Source organism: Balaenoptera borealis (assembly GCF_965194805.1).
Source record: "Balaenoptera borealis genome assembly, chromosome: 8".
NCBI classification, from domain to species: Eukaryota; Metazoa; Chordata; class Mammalia; order Artiodactyla; family Balaenopteridae; genus Balaenoptera; species Balaenoptera borealis.
In genome coordinates, this window is record NC_138865.1 from 14,092,791 (window position 1) to 14,112,030 (window position 19,240).

Below are 19,240 nucleotides of genomic sequence, written 5' to 3' on the forward strand. Positions count from 1 at the left end.
ATGATCATTTGATGTTTCTTCTTTAGTCTATTAATGTGATTGATTTTTAAATACTGGCTTTTGTTTCTAGCATGCTAATAGTTGCTCTTTCATGCATCTTTATAAAGACTGGTTTAAAATCTTTGTCAGATGATTCTATAATCTCTGTCATCTCAGTGTTGTCATCTATACTGGGTGTTTTCTTGTTTTTGTTTTTTTATCATTTAGTATGAGATACCCACTGTTCTTGGTATAATGAGTAATTTCTTATTAAAACTTGGGCTTTGGAGATATTATGCTTTGAAACACTAAATATTACTTAAACTTTCTGTTTTAGCTGGCTTCTTCTAACACCTCTCTGGCAGGAGAAGGGGGACACTGCCTCATTACTTCCTACTGCAGGTAGAAATCCACATTCTCCTCTCTAACTCAACTGACACCTAAAGGTGGGAATGCTTCTTATCACTCCTGGGTAGGAGTGGAGGTTCTGGCTCCCCACTAGGTTTCCACTGACACTTCCCTCTCTGGAGAGGTAGGAGCACCTTGTTACTGCTCCCCACATGGTCTCCATTGACACCTCGGTTAGGGAAAGTGGCCTTGTTACACCCGGGAGGTGATGAAAATCTTGACTCTCCATTAAGCTTCCTCTGACAACCCTGCAGCAGTGAGTGGGGAGGGAGCTCTTCATTATCCCCAGGTAGGAGTAGAAGTCGAGGCTCTCTACCTCTTTTCCACTGAGACCAAGGGGAGGGGGCTGTCATGATCATTACCGCCTGGTGAGAATGAAAAAAGCTCAGGCCTCCACTTAGCCTTGTCTGACATCACCCCAGTATGGGGGTCAAAGGCTTTTGCTGATATAGTTGGAGTGTAGCCATAAATATTTGTGTAGTGTTTGGCTGGAGTAGAGCATTTGAAGTTTTCTGTGTTGCTAACCTGTCTTGTTCCTGGTTCTTTGACTAAAATGAACAGACTTCTGTTGAGGATTTTCTTGTCTGTGTCCATTGACATTTCCAAGTTGATGGCTTCTTCAGATACAATCTGGGTGAAAGAAAACCCAGGGAACTCACCATTATGTCCTTCCTTGCAGCCCAAGGTCCTAGATGTTCTGTCTTCTCTCCACCTTTGAGTCTTATTATGTTTATTTTATATATATTCCACGTACGGTTTTTAGTTGTACTTCATGTGAGAAATAAGGAAAAGTACACCTACTCTGTCTTCCTGGTTAAATTGTTTTTAAAGGAATTTTTCTGTTTTATCTAAGCTGCTGAATTTTTACTGTAAAGTTTTCACACTACTTTGTTATTATCCTTTTAATGTCTAAAGGGTCTGTTTTGATGGCATCACTCTGATTCTTGATATTAGTAATTTCTGCTTTCTCTTTATACTTGATATGTTTGGTAAAAGTTTATCAAACCTTTACCAAATTTCTCTTTTCAAATCAAATTATTACTTTGTTCATTCCTTTATTATTTTTTGTGTGCCATTTCATTTTTTCTTATTTTTTTAAAGATATTTTTGATGTGGACTATTTTTAAAGTCTTTATTGAATTTGTTACAATATTGCTTCTGTTCTATGTTTTGATTTTTTGGCCACGAGGCATGTGGGATCTTAGCTCCCCAACCAGGGATTGAACCTGCACCCCCTACATTGGAAGGTGAAGTCTTAACCATTGGACCACCAGGGAAGTCCCTCATTTTTTCTTATTTTTTATAAGTTTAATTTTAATTAATTTATTTTCTTTTTAATTTTTTATTATTTGAATCATTGATTTTAAATTTCTAACATAAACATTGGGAAGCTATATATTTCTCAGCACTATCCACTATTTCTTTTATTTAAAAGAGATAAAAATATCAGTTAAAAATATCTCCTAATTTTATTTTTGTTATTAATTTATGAGATTTTGAAGCATACTGCCTAATTGCAAAATATTTGGAGCTTTCCAATATATCTCACTTAAATGAAATTCTAATATATTTCTGTTGTGTTCTGAGAAAATTTTTGTAACATTACAGTCTTTTGAAATATATGAGACATTCATCAACATATTAGTGAAAAATCCATGTTCTCTTAAAAATCATATATTTTCTGTGGTTATGAATATAATACTGTACTCATTATTAATTAAGTCATACTAGTTGCCTAGTTGGTAGTGTTGTTCAAGTCTTCTATAACTGTACTGTTAAAATTTTCCAGGTTGTTCCATCAATGCCTGAAAGAGGTATTTTAAATCACCTACCATAATTGTGGATTTACCTATTTCTCCCTTAATGCTTTTTAGTTTGTGTTTCATGTATTTTTAAGCTTTATAACTTGGTGCACAACATTTGACATTATTATATGTTCATGATGAATGTCCCTTTTTGTTTCCAGCTGTATTTCTTGTATAAAATCTATTTTTTCTTATATTTATGTAACCACACTAGCTTTCTTAAAGAGTGTTTACATGATATGTGTTTTTATGGTCAATTCTATTTTACAGTACTATTGAGTATATGTCTCTATGGATGTAAATCAAACTTTAAACTTTTTTCTGGAAATATTTTCTCTACTTGATTTCTTTAATTTACTGATTTGTTCTTCAATTCCGTACATTCCACAATTTATTCTATTTTATTCTGTATTTCAACTGTTAAGTTTTTCATGCCTAATATTTTTCCTTATATTTTTTAATGTTTTCTTGTTTTATATTTGGAGTAACTTCTTATGCCTATTAATAAGTTTATTGTTATTTTTGGACTCTCCCTTCTAATATATCTGCTTAGGCTGTTTTATTTTAGGTGTTTTGCCCATTTTCATTTTAGATATTTTTATTATGGTGGGGAGAATATGCTATTTGCTGTTTTCTTTCTCTTTTTTGCATTTGCTTTTTTTTTAATTTTTGAATTTTATTTTTTTCATTTTTTTATACAGCAGGTTCTTATTAGTCATCAATTTTATACACATCAGTGTATCCATGTCAATCCCAATCACCCAATTCAGCACACCACCATCCCCCCACCCCCGCCACAGCTTTCCGCCCTTGGTGTCCATACGTTTGTTCTCTACATCTATGTCTCAGCTTCTGCCCTGCAAACCGGTTCATCTGTACCATTTTTCTAGGTTCCACATACATGTGTTAATATACGATATTTGTTTTTCTCTTTCTGACTTACTTCACTCTGTATGACAGTCTCTAGATCCATCCACGTCTCAACAAATGACCCAATATCGTTCTTTTTATGGCTGAGTAATATTCCATCATATATATGTACCACATCTTCTTTATCCATTCATCTGTCAATGGGCATTTAGGTTGCTTCCAGGACCTGGCTATTGTAAATAGTGCTGCAGTGAACATTGGGGTGCGTGTGTCTTTTTGAATTATGGTTTTCTCTGGGTATGTGCCCAGTAGTGGGATTGCTGGATCATATGGAAATTCTATTTTTAGTTTATTAAGGAACCACCATACTGTTCTTCATAGTGGCTGTATCAATTTATATTCCCACCAACAGTGCAAGAGGGTTCCCTTTTCTCCACACCCTCTCCAGCATTTGTCGTTTGTAGATTTTCTTATGATGACCATTCTAACTGGTGTGAGGTGATACCTCATTGTAGTTTAGATTTGCATTTCTCTAATAATTAGTGATGTTGAGCAGCTTTTCATGTGCTTCTTGGCCATCTGTATGTCTTCTTTGGAGAAATGTCTATTTAGGTCTTCTGCCCATTTTTGGATTGGGTTTTTTGTTTCTTTAATATTGAGCTGCATGAGCTGTTTATATATTTTGGAGATTAATCCTTTGTCCATTGATTCGTTTGCAAATATTTTCTCCCATTCTGAGGGTTGTCTTTCATCTTGTTTATGGTTTCCTTTGCTATGCAAAAGCTTTTACATTTCATTAGGTCCCATTTGCTTGTTTTTGTTTTTATTTCCATTACTCTAGGAGGTGGATCAAAAAAGATCTTGCTGTGATTTATGTCAAAGAGTGTTCTTCCTATGTTTTCCTCTAAGAGTTTTATAGTGTCCAGTCTTACATTTAGGTCTCGAATCCATTTTGAGTTTATTTTTGTGTATTGTGTTAGGGAGTGTTCTAATTTCATTCTTTTACATGTAGCTGTCCAATTTTCCCAGCATCACTTATTGAAGAGACTGTCTTTTCTCCATTGTATATCTTTGCCTCCTTTGTCATAGATTAGTTGACCATAGATGCGTGGGTTTATCTCTGGGCTTTCTATCTTTTTCCATTGATCTATGTTTCTGTTTTTGTGCCAGTACCATATTGTCTTGATTACTGTAGCTTTGTAGTACAGTCTGAAGTCAGGGAGTCTGATTCCTCCAGCTCCGTTTTTTTCCCTCAAGACTGCTTTGGCTATTCGGGGTCTTTTGTGTCTCCCTACAAATTTTAAGATGATTTGTTCTAGTTCTGTAAAAAATGCCATTGGTAATTTGATAGGGATTGCATTGAATCTGTAGGTTGCTTTGGGTAGTGTAGTCATTTTCACAATATTGATTCTTCCAATCCAAGAACATGGTGTATCTCTCCATCTGTTGCTATCATCTTTAATTTCTTTCATCAGTGTCTCATACTTTTCTGCATACAGGTCTTTTGTCTCCTTAGGTAGGTTTATTCCTAGGTATTTTATTCTTTCTGTTGCAATGGTAAATGGGAGTGTTTCCATAATTTCTCTTTCAGATTTTTCATCATTAGTGTATAGGAATGCAAGAGATTTCTGTGCATTAATTTTGTATCCTGCAACTTAACTAAATTCATTGATTAGCTGTAGTAGTTTACTGGTGTCATTTTTAGGATCCTCTATGTATAGTATCATGTCATCTGCAAACAGTGACAGTTTTACTTCTTCTTTTCCAATTTGTATTCCTTTTATTTCTTTTTCTTCTCTGATTGCCATGGCTAGGACTTCCAAAACTATGTTGAATAATAGTGGTGAGAGTGGACATCCTTATCTTGTTCCTGATCTTAGAGGAAATGCGTTCAGTTTTTCACCATTGAGAATGATGTTTGCTGTGGGTTTGTCATATATGGCCTGTATCATGTTGAGGTAGGTTCCCTCTATGCCCACTTTCTGGAGAGTTTTTATCATAAATGGGTGTTGAATTTTGTCAGAAGCTTTTTCTGCATCTATTGAGATCATCATATGGTTTTTATTCTTCAATTTGTTAATATGGTGTATCACATTGATTGATTTGCATATATTTAAGAATCCTTGCATCCCTGGGATAAATCCCACTTGATCATGGTGTATGATCCTTTTAATGTGTTGTTGGATTCTGTTTGCTAGTATTTTGTTGAGGATTTTTGCATCTATATTCATCAGTGATATTGGTCTGTAATTTTCTTTTTTTTGTAGTATCTTTGTCTGGTTTTGGTATCAGGGTGATGGTGGCCTCATAGAATGAGTTTGGGAGTGTTCCTTCCCCTGCAAATTTTTGGAAGAGCTTGAGAAGGATGCGTGTTAGCTCTTCCCTAAATGTTTGATAGAATTCACCTGTGAAGCCATCTGGTCCTGGACTTCTGTTTGTTGGAAGATTTTTAATCACAGTTTCAATTTCATTACTTGTGATTGGTCTGTTCATATTTTCTATTTCTTCCTGGTTCAGTCTTGGAAGGTTATACCTTTCTAAGAATTTGTCCATTTCTTCCAGGTTGTCCTTTTTATTGGTATAGAGTTGCTTGTAGTAGTCTCTTAGGATGCTTTGTATTTCTGCGGTGTCTGTTGTAACTTCTCCTTTTTCATTTCTAATTTCATTGATTTGAGTCCTTTCCCTCTTTTTCTTGATGAGTTTGGCTAATGGTTTATCAAATTTGTTTACCTTCTCAAAGAACCAGCGTTTAGTTTTATTGATCTTTGCTATTGTTTTCTTTGTTTCTATTTCATTTATTTCTGCTCTGATCTTTATGATATCTTTCCTTCTGCTAACTTTGGGTTTTGTTTGCTTTTCTTTCTCTGGTTCCTTTCAGTGTAATGTTAGATTGTTTATTTGAGATTATTCTTGTTTCTTTAGGTAGGCTTGTATAGCTATAAACTTCCCTCTTAGAACTGCTTTTGCTGCATCCCATTGGTTTTGGATCGGCGTGTTTTCATTGTCATTTGTCTCTAGGTATTTTTTGATTTCCTCTTTGATTTCTTCAGTGATCTCTTGGTTATTTAGTAACATAGTGTTTAGCCTCCATGTGTTTTTGTTTTTTCACGTTTTTTTCCCTGTAATTCATTTCGAATCTCATAGCATTGTGGTTAGAAAAGATGCTTGATATGACTTCAATTTTCTTAAATTTACTGAGGCTAGATTTGTGACCCAAGGTGTGATGTCTCCTGGAGAATGTTCCGTGCACACTTGAGAAGAAAGTGTAATCTGCTGTTTTTGGATGGAATGTCCCGTAAATATCAGTGAAATCTGTCTATTGTGTCATTTAAAACTTCTGTTTACTTACTTATTTTCATTTTGGATGATCTGTCCATTGGTGTAAGTGAGGTGTTAAAGTCCCCCACTATTATTGTGTTACTGTCGATTTCCTCTTTTATAGCTGTTAGCAGTTGCCTTATGTATTGAGATGCTCCTATGTTGGGTTCATATATATTTTTAATTGTTATATCTTCTTCTTGGATTGATCCCTTGATCATTATGTAGTGTCCTTCCTTGTCTCTTGTAACATTCTTTATTTTAAAGTCTATTTTATCTGATATGAGTATTGCTACTCCAGCTTTCTTTTGATTTCCATTTGCATGGAATATCTTTTTCCATCCCCTCACTTTCGGTCTGTATGTGTCCCTAGGTGTGAAGTGGGTCTCTTGTAGACAGCATATATATGGGTCTTGTTTTTGTATCCATTCAGCAAGCCTGTGTCTTTTGGTTGTAGCATTTAATCCATTCACATTTAAGGTAATTATCGATATGTATGTTCCTATGACCATTTTCTTAATTGTTTTGGGTTTGTTTTTGTAGGTCCTTTTCTTCTCTTGTGTTTCCCACGTAGAGAAGTTCCTTTAGCATTTGTTGTAGAGCTGGTTTGGTGGTGCTGAATTCTCTTAGCTTTTGCTTGTCTGTAAAGCTTTTGATTTCTCCGTCGAATCTGAATGAGATCCTTGCTGGGTAGAGTAATCTTGGTTGTAGGTTCTTCCCTTTCATCACTTTAAGTATATCATGCCACTGCCTTCTGGGTTGTAGAGTTTCTGCTGAGAAATCAGCTGTTAACCTTATGGGAGTTCCCTTGTATGTTATTTGTCCTTTTTCCCTTGCTGCTTTCAATAATTTTTCTTTGTCTTTATTTTTTGCCAATTTGATTACTATGTGTCTCTGCATGTTTCTCCTTGGGTTTATCCTGTATGGGACTCACTGCACTTCCTGGACTTGGGTGGCTATTTCCTTTCCCATGTTTGGGAAGTTTTTGACATAATCTGTTCAAATATTTTCTCTGGTCCTTTCTCTCTCTCTTCTCCTTCTGGGACCCCTATAATGTGAATGTTCCTGCGTTTAATGTTGTCCCAGAAATGAATATTGTCTTCATTTCTTTTCATTCTTTTTTCTTTATTCTGTTCCGCAGCAGTGAATTCCAGCATTCTGTCTTCCAGTTCCCTTATCCGTTCTTCTGCCTCAGTTATTCTGCTATTGATTCCTTCTAGTGTAGTTTTCATTTCAGTTATTGTATTGTTCATCTCTGTTTGTTTGTTCTTTAATTCTTCTAGGTCTTGGTTAAACATTTCTTGCATCTTCTCGATCTTTGCCTCCATTCTTTTTCCGAAATCCTGGATCATCTTCACTATCATTTTTCGGAATTATTTTTCTGGAAGGTTGCCTATCTCCACTTCATTTAGTTGTTTTTCTGGAGTTTTATCTTGTTCCTTCATCTGGCACATAGCCCTCTGCCTTTTCATCCTGTCTATCTTTTTGTGAATGTGGTTTTTGTTCCACAGCCTGCAGGATTGTAGTTCTTCTTGCTTCTGCTGTCTGCCCTCTGATGGATGAGGCTATCTAAGGCTTGTGTAAGTTTCCTGATGGGAGGGACTGGTTGTGGGTAGAGCTGACAGTTGCTCTGGTGGTCAGAGCTCAGTAAAACTGTAATCCGCTTGACTGCTGATGGGTGGGGCTGGGTTCCCTCCCTGTTGGTTGTTTGCCCTGAGGTAACCCTACACTGGAGCCTACCTGGGCTCTTTGGTGGGGCTAATGACAGACTCTGGGAGGGCTCATGCCAAGGAGCACTTCCCAGAACCTCCGCCGCCACTGTCCCCATCCCCACGGTGAGCCACAGCCACCCCCCACCTCCACAGGTGACCCTCCAACACCAGCAGGTAGGTCTGGTTCAGTCTCCCCTGGGATCACTGCTCCTTCCCCTGGGTCCTGATGTGCACACTACTTTGTGTGTGCCCTCCAAGAGTGGAGTCTCTGTTTCCCCCAGTCCTGTTGAAGTCCTGCAATCAAATCCCACTAGGCTTCAATGTCTGATTCTCTAGGAATTCCTCCTCCCATTGCCAGACCCCCAGGTTGGGAAGCCTGACGTGGGGCTCAGAACCTTCACTCCAGTGGGTGGACTTCTGTGGTATAAGTGTTCTCCAGTCTGTGAGTCACCCACCCAGCAGTTATGGGATTTGGTTTTACTGTGATTGCGCCCCTCCTACCATCTCATTGTGGCTTCTCCTTTGTCTTTGGATGTGGGGTATCTTTTTTGGTGAGTTCCAGTGTCTTCCTGTCGATGATTGTCCAGCAGCTAGTTGTGATTCTGGTGTTCTCACAAGAGGGAGTGAGAGCACGTCCTTCTACTCCACCATCTTGGTTCCTCTTCTCTTTTGAGTTTTTATGTAAACAACTTTTGGCAGTAGCCTTTTAAAAGCCTGCTAGTGTTGGAGGGCCTCCTGCAGAGGCAAGGGGTGGCCCTGTTCCACCGTGAGGACAAGGACACCGGCAGCAGAAGCCCCAGGAAGCACTCCCTGGCATGAGCCCCTTCAGAGTCTGCATGCATTTGCTTTTTATTCTCTTGTTTTTCCTTTCTTGCCTTCTTTTGGGTATTCAAATATTTTTTTAGTGTCACATTTTAATCCCTGTATTTGGATTTTTGGCTATATCTCTTTGTAATACTTTTTTTAGATTTTTTTTCTTGTTGTTTGATGCAGACCTCTATATAATTACATTAGTCCTAGCTTGTTAATTATATTGTCCACATCACCTATATATTCTTCCTAATTTTTTGTCTGTTTGAACTGTTCATAATCAAAAGGAAGATGTTGAGATCTCTTACAATGAAGGCAAGTTTATCACTTTCCCCTTGTGGTTCTAGAAATTTATTAGGTGTACATATGCATAAAATACTACATTTTATTTTGTACCTTTTAAAATTATACAATAACTCTCTTTGTTCCCTACCCTCTCCATCCCTCATAATGCTTTTTTACCATAAAGTATATATTCTCTGATAATTGGATACCCCAGGTTTCTTTTTATTTATATTTGCCTGATATTTCTATTCCTATCTTTTCACTTTACATGAAATTATATTTTAGATGTTTCACTTGTAAACTATGCATATCTGTATTTTATTTTTATTTAGTTCATCAATCTTTGTCTCTTAACTTGTAAGTTTAGTTTAATTATATTTATTGTTACTATTGGTATTTTTTGTCCTTGTTTTCATCTTTTCACATTCTTTCTTACTTTTTAAATAATTGATAACTATTTCTCTCCCCAAATAAGACGAGAATTCACCTGGCTTTCATATTCCTTGCTCTTTCCCAAGTCTTACATTTTATTGATATCATCTAGACTTATACTGTCCAAAAAGTAGTCACTAGCCACATGTGGCTATTAAGATTAACATTAATTAAAATTAAATACAATTTAAACATTCAGTCCCTAAGTCATAGAAGCCATATCTCAAACATTCAATAGTTATGTGGCTAGTGGCTACCATTTACAGGGTGAAGATGTAGAATACTTCCATCATAACAGAAAGTTTTCTTGAATAGAATTGATCCAGACTTTCAAATCAGGGAAATTATGGATATACTTTGGGGGAGGGAGCTATAACTATTTTGTTTTAGGATACATACATTTTATCAAGGTGTTTAATCATCTCTGCTTCATATATTTCTTGTGGTGTACTCTGGATTTTTTTTTGTCTTATTTATTAATTTATCCAAAAGGCTTTTCAAGTGGGTCTTTGTGTAGTTAATTTCTGTAACCCCTGATGCTTGAGAATATTGTTGAACAAACCCTTACAATTAAATAGAGTTTGGTTGGGTATAAAATCCTAGTTCTAAGTTTTTTCCTTCAAAACTTTAAAATTGCTATTGTATTTCCTTCATGAATCTATTACAGCTGTTGGAAAATGTGAGGTCAATGAAAATCTTGGGTTTTTTTCTATTTGATATGCTATTTCTCTTGGAATCATTGGATTTTTTTCTTTGCTTTGATATTCCTAAATTTGCCATACATTTGCTAGGGGCAAGATTTTTTTTTTAATGTTTTGTTTCCCTTTCCCCTTTGACTCTCCATGGCTTTTCTCATACGGTGCTCTTTTCTCTTTTTTAAGTCTGGAAAATTCATCTCCATTATTCAAGTATTTACTTATCTCCCCTTTGTTGAGATATCATTTTTCTGGGATTTCTATTATTTGGACTTCAGCATTTTTACTTTTACCCTCCATAATTTTTGGCTCTCCTTTTTTTAAAAAAAAAAATTCTTCGTTATTTTTTGGTTCTTTCTGGAAAAAACTTTTTATTTGGTCTCTGAAGTTTACTGATTTGTTCCTCAATTCTATCCATTCTATTATTTATTCTATCTATTTTATTCTATATATTTCAACTATTATGTTTTCTTATGTCTCATATTTTCCCTTGGTTCCTTTCTTTATGTTTTCTTGTCCTAGTTTCATATTTGAACTATCTTCCTTTACTCCTATTAGTATGTTTATTATTATTTTTGTCTCCTCTCTTCTAATATTTCTGCCTAGGTTGGAATCTGTAATCCAACATATTGCTTGTCTTTGGAAATGTTTGTTTCCCTAATGTGTTATTTTTGGGTCAGCTGCCTCATTTTTACACAACACTATTGCTTATTCTACTAAGAAATGTATATAGAGAAGGACAGCCTCAGATATTGTCAGCTAGAAAAGCTAGAAAGTGGGAAGTTGATGCATCTCCCACAGGGTGGAAAACCTCAAATACAAGGAAACAAGTCAGTTACTCCCCACCCACACACAGCTCTCAGACCTTCATCGTTTGCCCCTAGAGAAACAGCATTAGTAAGATAAACTCCTTAGATGTTACTTCCTTTGTCAGTTTAGAGCGGGTGAGGTGAGAAAACAACTGTCAAGGATTAGTTAGTCTCATTTCCTCTGGAATCATACTGCTCAGCGTTTCTCTATTGCCCTGATTTTATCCCTGAGTCCACCAGGACTAACCCCAGTTGGAGCAGATATAATACACCACACTGTGTATTCAAGGCAAAGCGGGCAAACAGCCAGAGAAGCTCAATACCTTCTGTTCCTCTTTTACCCTCTCACAGATCTCCAAGCTGCCTCCTGTTCCAAGCCAAAGCCACACACAGAAATCTAAAAACAAATCCACCCCCACTCCCACATTATCTGGGGAAGTCTTCCAGCTTCCTTAAGTTCTCCTGGGACTAAAGAAATAGCCAGATGTGCCACATCAGCTTATTTCCTTGAAATGACTGGATGATTTTTAAATGTAAACAAGATATGCATGTTTTCTTTCCTAAATAAATTTACCTAGAATTAGATCATTCAGCTGAATGTGTCCTTTAAAATCCCTTTCTAATTACAAAACCTATTTGTATCAGCCTAGCTTCCTTTTTCCCTCTTTACTTCTCCATTTTGTGTTCTAAGAAGAAAGCAGAAGTCTAAACCAAACAGCTCATGTATCTTTAGTTGTAAGACCCACCTATTGCAATGGAGGTATCATTTGAGGTCATCTGAGTCACTGCATGGAAGATTTACCATCTCAAGAGATATTAGAAGGACTCAAATATAAATTTTATTATGACATTATCTTCAGTTGCAACAAAATAAAAGGTGCCTGGATCAGTTCAAAAGGCTATGTTTGGCAAATAAGCATATGAAAACACTCAACATCATATATCATGAGGAACTGCAAATTAAGACAACAATAAGATACCACTACACACCTATTAGAAAGGCCAACATCCAGAGCACTGACAGTATCAAATGCTGGGGAGGATGCGGAGCAACAGGAACTCTCATTCTTTGCTGGTGGGAAAGCAAAATGTTTCAGCCACTTTGGAAGACAATTTGGAGTAACCATACAATCCAGCAATCTCTTTCCTTGGTATTTAGCCAAATGCATGAAACTTATGTTCACACAAATACCTGAATATGGATAATTATAGAAGCTTTTTCATAATTGCCAGAAATTGGAAGCAACTAAGATATCCTTTAGCAAGTGAATGGATAAATAGACTGTAGTACATCCAGAAATGCAATTTTATTCAACACTGAAAAGAAATGAACTATCAAGAATGAAAAGACATGGAAGAAACTTAAATGTATATTGCCACATGACAGAAGCCAATCTGAAAAAAGTTACATACTTTATGATTCCAACTCTATGACATTCTGAAAAGGGAAAACTTTGGAGACAATAAAAGGATCAGTGATTGTCAGGGGCTGGGTGGGTGGGAAGAATGAATGTGCAGAGTAAAGAAGATACTTTATATGGTACTATAATGGTGGATATATGGCATTATATGTTTGTCCAACCCCTAGAATAGACAACACTAAAAGTGGACACTAATGTAAACTATGTACTTTGAATGATAACAATGTGTCAATGTAGTTTCATCGATTATGACAAATGTACCATCTGGTGGGCAATGTTGATAGTGGGGGAGGCTGTGTGCATGTGAGGGGGGGGCAGGAGGTACGTGGGAACTCTCTGTACCTTCCACTCAATTTTACTGTGAACCCAAAACTGCTCTAGAAAATAAAAGCTTTCTCTTTTCTCTTCAATCATGGGAATGAACCTCAAAAATTTAGTGAACCATGAATGTGTGTGGCAACTAATCAGATTATCTCAATTGCTTTGGGTTCTGCTACAGTTGCATATATTTTGTTGTTTACACTTGATATCCTTATACAACTTTCTTATTCAGCGAACACCAAGAGAGAAAATGATAGCTTCAAATATAAATATTGCTCGTTCTTGATTCTTTACAAGTTAAATTTTCAATATTGTCTGTAGCCTTTGTTTCTAATACTTAACTTTGGCTTCCTTTTACTTCAGTTAAAGCCCCAAAGTTTTTTATCAGTTGGAATGAAATATCAATACCAATAAAATACCCTATGTTTATAATTTAATTACAATGTATTGGATAAGAGGTTGTGACTGCTGAAAAACATATATATTTTAAAATATTTTTGTAATCAAATAACTTTTCCTGTTCCTGATGCTAATTTCCATGAACAAACAAGATCAGTTAGGATATAGGAATGGGATATAGGTAGCAAATGATGGCTGATATATTCCCATTAAATCTTTGGTTCTTAGTGAAGAGTACACATCGGGATCACCTCTAGAAGTTATTAAAAATCTGATGTTTTGATTCCTTCCTCCTCTGTTCAAATTCTGTTGGTATAAAGTGGGGCCCTTATTATTTTAAAGTAATATAGATGATTTCAGTGCTCACCTTTCATCAAGACTCATTATTGCAGGAGAGAGAATATTGTAATACTCTCTCTAAATATTTTAGTGACCAAAAACTATCAATCCAATGAGGCTAGAAATGATTTTATAGAAAAACAATAGATTCAGGTTTCCAAATAATCAACTGAAATAGAAACATTTATAACTAATGATTGTAAAATGATATAAAATGTAACCAGTGTCACTTGGTGTAAAGCCATCCAGTTTTCAGATATTAGATTTTCTCAGTGGCAAATTTAAATATGCTATGAATGCACATTTTAAAAAATTTGAGTACTCTTTTTAATTTTTAAAAAATTTTTATTGAAATATAGTTGATTTACAATGTTGTGGTAGTTTCAGGTGTACAACAAAGTGATTCAGTTTCATATGTGTATACATATATATATATTCTTTTCCATTATAGGTTATTGCAAGATATTGAGTATAGTTCCCTGTGCTACACAGTAGGACCTTGTTGGTTATCTATTTTATATGTAACAATATGTGTGTGTGTGTGTATATATATATATATATATATATATATATATATATATATATATATAATATGTATATTTTAATCCCAAACTCTTAATTTATCCCTCTCCCTGATTTTCCACTTTGGAAAACCCTTTGTTTTCTAGGTCTGTGAGTCTGCTTCTATTTTGTAAATAAATTCATTTGTATCATTTTTTTAGATTCCACATATAAGTCATATCATATGATATTTGTCTTTCTCTGTCTGACTTATTTCACCTAATATGATAATCTCTAGGTCCATCCATATTGCTGCAAGTACTCTTAAAACAGGTTAAAATACCTATTTCATTTGTTCAGCGATGATATGAGATATTAGCATGAGAAAGGTCAATTATCTGGTTTCTCAATTCATGGTTTACAGCTTAGTTAGAAATAATTACTCCATTACTGTGACAAGTAATGGATTAAAGTCACTGGTGAAAAGGTTGGGCCAATGAGCTGAATTGAGCCTACACATTCCTCCCTTTTGAGGTTCTTTTCCTACTGGGTGTGAGTATAGCATGGGTTAGGGCAAGTAGTCGAGAATCTGTATCTGTAAAATACCTGGGGGATACCAGTGTGAGAGCTCAAGAAAAAGGCAAAGTCAGGTTTTCAAGTTTGATCCAATAACGATACCACCATGAAAACTCTCAGAAACAGGAAGAGCTGTGCTCCTTCTAATTTTTATGTATTTGTTTGGTTGGCTTTGCTCTGTTTATGTAGTTTTATTATCCTTGTTGATAGTATGTTTGTTTTTATTTTATGGGTGCTATCCATCTCCTATCAATCCTGTTTACTTCTCTTGTTTGTTTACTTTTTTGTCTTCAGATAGTTTGGAGTAAAACTTAGAGCTCATACTTAAACTTGTAGGGCTGTATGTTTTATATTTCACTGGTCTCATCTTACCCATGGCTTTATGGTTTCTGGAACTTTATTGCTTTCTTATTTTCTAATTCTCTTAACTGTTTCTCTTCCTTTTGTTATACTTTTTGAAACCTCCACAATTTGTGTGTGCACAGTGTGTGTGTATGTTTAATGAAGGGTGGTGTATGTAAATATATAAAGAGACTCCTTAAAAAATAAATAAATAAAACGCTTTATTTCAGGCTAACCTCGATAAACCTGATGAACCATAACTTCATACATGCTATTGTTGAATCTCATTATCTCCCTAGAATGCCCCTTTCTTCTTGTTTCCTTTATAGGCCTGACAAACCTGCTATTTTAAGTTTAAATGGCACCTCCCTGAGAAATTTCTCATGCCCTGCTTTGATAAATATTTCCCCCGTGTTCCCTGGTGCTGTTATTTTAGCAATAAGTTTATTTCTATATTTATTTACATCAGTCTTTAGAACGAGGCTGTGTGTCCCAGGACAGCAGGGAAAGAGGTTAATCTTTCTATCCCAAAAGTCAACATAGTAAATTGACATTTTTGTAAATGTTTGCATTAAAGAACAAAAGAAAACAACCAGGTAAGTGTAAGTTGCATAATGCTAAATCCAGAGTCTTGACCAAAGACTTTTGTTAAGGACTTTTTGAGTACTTACCATTTTCCAGGCTCTGTGCTATCAATAGCGGGAAGAATGGGGAGAAAAATTAAAAGTTATTTTCAGAAGGAGTGGACAGCCAAGGGGCATAAAATTTGACTCCAGCAATAGATAAATTTTCACTGGTAACACTGTAGAAAGGAAATTATAGCTGGAGATAAAGGGGAATTTCTCTACTTAGTACTATAACGTTAAATGAGCCTTTCTGTTCAAAATAGTTTTGCTGCAGACAGTATGGTTGTGTAGAAGGGACTAAAAACTTGGAGTCAGAATAGTTGGGTTTGAGACCCTATTTCAACACGTCCTAGCTGAGTAATCTAGAGAAAAATAACCTACTCTCATTTTTATCTCTGTTTTCTCATCTGTAAAATGAGGACAATGTTGTAAGGATTAAGCGAAGACATACATGCACACACATACACACAGGCTTGTATAAATCATATTGTACTCTACAGTTGTAAACTTTTATCATTACCCTATGATATTCTAACTTTTTAAAAAATCACCAAATTTACAATCATTTGTGATTTCATTTTTTCTAATAGTTTTATGGATCCAGTGCTTGTTGATTTCCCTCAGATATCAATTCCAGGTCATTTTACATGGCAGCCCCAAATCTAGGACAGTGTTTGATTTAACCCAGAAGTTCTGGCTGAGATTTAGACTTAATGGAAGAGGAGGAATAAGGGTATGGAGACAAATTCTAAAAGCACTTCATAGACGCAACAAAACACTAAAAAAAATAGAGGCTCACCAATGAAGTATCTACACATAATAAGTAACTTTGCCCTACTTCCTGCTCAAAGATGCGTGAAACAGTAGCCTGTACAGAGAAGGGCTCCACCTTTGACAAATCCAAGAATGGAAGCATCTTATGGGTAGATCCTTGACAGATGGACATTATCTGCCCTTCTAGACTATGGACATCTCTCTTCTTTTCTCTTTTTCTTTTTATGTTTTTCATACTACCTTTACACATTTCTTAGAAAACCCTCTTTAGATATTGGCAATTCGTGAATTGTTAATTGCATTTCATAGGAAATTTAAAGATGCCCACAGATTTCAAATTATTTACTAAGTCTAAAAGGCTAGTTAATGGAAGAGCTGGGAGAACTGTCTCTGCTTTTATCCCTGTGTATTGTATATCCCCCACACATAACATTTTTTTAAAACTTTTCCTGATTCTTTTCTGAACATTTCCATTAAATTTGCTCTTGACTTTCTCTGGGTCCCCATCTGACACTTCAGCTTTTCGCTGGGTCTGCTCAGCCTGCTATTGGCAAGTAGGACTAAAGGAGTCTGCCTAGAACTGACTGCTGTAGACTCCATTCTAATTATAGTTATAAGATGTCCCCAAAGACACACAAACGTCAGCAGGCTACGTCACAGCAGTTGGAGTTTAGAAAGCCAAACAGGTGGCACACATTGACTTAGAAGGGACAATGTTATATACTGAGTCATTATGTACTTGGCCTCTGAATCAGGGGCTTTCTCAAATGCAACAATTTTTGCAGTCAGAGGCTGCAATCACCTTCATCAGAAGTTACTGGGACATCAGGAGGAGACCATTATCTATAGTCAGATTGTTATCACCCTGTTTTTCACTTAGACAAACTTACCAGCTTCCTTTAGGTCCCCATCAGGGTTGTACACTAAGGATTTCAACACTCAGCTCATGCAGATGCTTGGTAAGGCTAGGAAAGCAACTTAAGACATGGTTCTTGCTAAGAAGAGGCTAGCAAGACCCTTACTTTAAAACAAGGTTCTAAAATACTAAGAATAAAGTGAGTAAAATGATCAACTCAAAAGTATGTTCATCAAGAAGCAACGTGTAAAAAGAATTAGTGGGTTAGGAAATGAGCAAGTCTGAAAACAGTGATAATGTGCGTGAGGATGTGGAACCCCAGAAATTGCCTCCAACTGTTTTAAGGAGAAAATAAATATATTAAAATGATATTAGGCTCTTAAGCCTTTTAAAGGAATGACATTCTGATATATTCTATGACATGGATGAACCTTGAAAACATTGTGCTAAGTGAAATAAACAAGTTACGTGAAAGAAAAAAAATACTGTATAATCCCACTTATTAGGGTACCTAGAATCGGCAAATTCATATGGACAGAAGGTGAAGAAAGGTTATCAGGCTTGGGGGAAGTAGTAATGGGAAGTATTTAATGGGTACAGAATTTCTGTTTGGGATGATGAACAAGTTCTGAAAGTGGATAGTGGTGATGGGTACACAGCATTGTGAATGTACTTATGCCACTGAATTGTAAACTTAAAATTGGTTAAAATGGTAAAATTTTTATATATATTTTCAAAAAAACAACCAGGTTTAAAAAAATGGGCAAAGGAGTCTAACAGACATTTTTCCAAAGAAGACAGACAACAGGTATATAAAAAAGTGCTCAACCTCATTGATCATCAGGGAAATGCAAATCAAAACCACAATGAAATATCACCTCACACTTGTTAGGATGGCTAGTATCAAAGAGGCCAGAGGTCAGAAGAGTTGGCGAGGGTGTGGAGAAAAGGGAAACTTTGTGCTCTGTTCGTGCGAGTGTTAATTGGTACAGCTGCTATGGAAAACAGTATGAAGATTCCTCCAAAAAATTTAAAATGGAACTACCATATGATTCAACAGTTCTACCTCTGGGTATTTATATAAACTAATTAAAATCAGGGTCTCAGAGAGTTATCTGCAATCCCATGTTCATTGCAGCACTCTTCATAATACCCCAAATGTGGAAGCAATGTAACATCAAGGAATGAATGGGTTTTTTAAATGTGTTATATACGTAAAAAGGAATATTATTTGGCCTTAAAAAAGGAAGGAAATCCTGTCATATGCAACAACATGGGTGAACCTGCAGGACATTATGCTAAATGAAATAAGCGAATTACAGAAGGACAAATATTGCATGATTCCATTTATATGAGATGTCCAAAATAGGCAAACTCTTGGAAGCAAAGAACAGAATTGTGGTTGCCAGAGGCTGGGAGGGGAAAATGGGGAGTTGCCAATCAATGGGTATAAAATTTCAATTATGCAAGATGAATAAGAACTGGAGAGCTGCTGTCTAATATTGTACTTACAGGTAACAATACTTTGATGTACATTTAAGTATCTGTTAAGAGGACAGATGTCATGTCAAATGTTCTTACCACAATACATTTTAAAAAATTTATTTTAAAAAAAAGAGTATGGACTTCAACACCAGGTGTGAGAGAGAAAAGAATTAAATTTTAACAAGGAGATACTTTCATAGTAAACTGCATACCATAATTTTCTTCTGCTTAGGGATTTAGTTTCCATAACAATATTACTTATTTAGCAGATTAAGAATAGTAATATTGTATTAGTGTTGAGCAGAATAGCAGACTGTCCAGGACTAATTGCTAAGCAATGTCTAAAGTTGTCATTGGCAAGGGAAGGTCTTTTTCTGGAAGCAATATATAGCGATGATGATGAAGTGGAAAGCATGTGCCCTAATAATAGGAGCAGCTACTTTATTAGTCAGGATGGCTTCTGTCACAAATAAGAGC

The 19,240-nt window shown here is 35.8% G+C and overlaps 1 long non-coding RNA gene across 1 annotated transcript in view; it reads left to right on the top strand.

Annotated features, from left to right (window-relative positions):
• Window positions 1–19,240, top strand: part of LOC309633708 — a 275,637-nt gene that overhangs the window by 195,470 nt on the left and 60,927 nt on the right. The gene's annotated exons all lie outside the window — the stretch shown is intronic.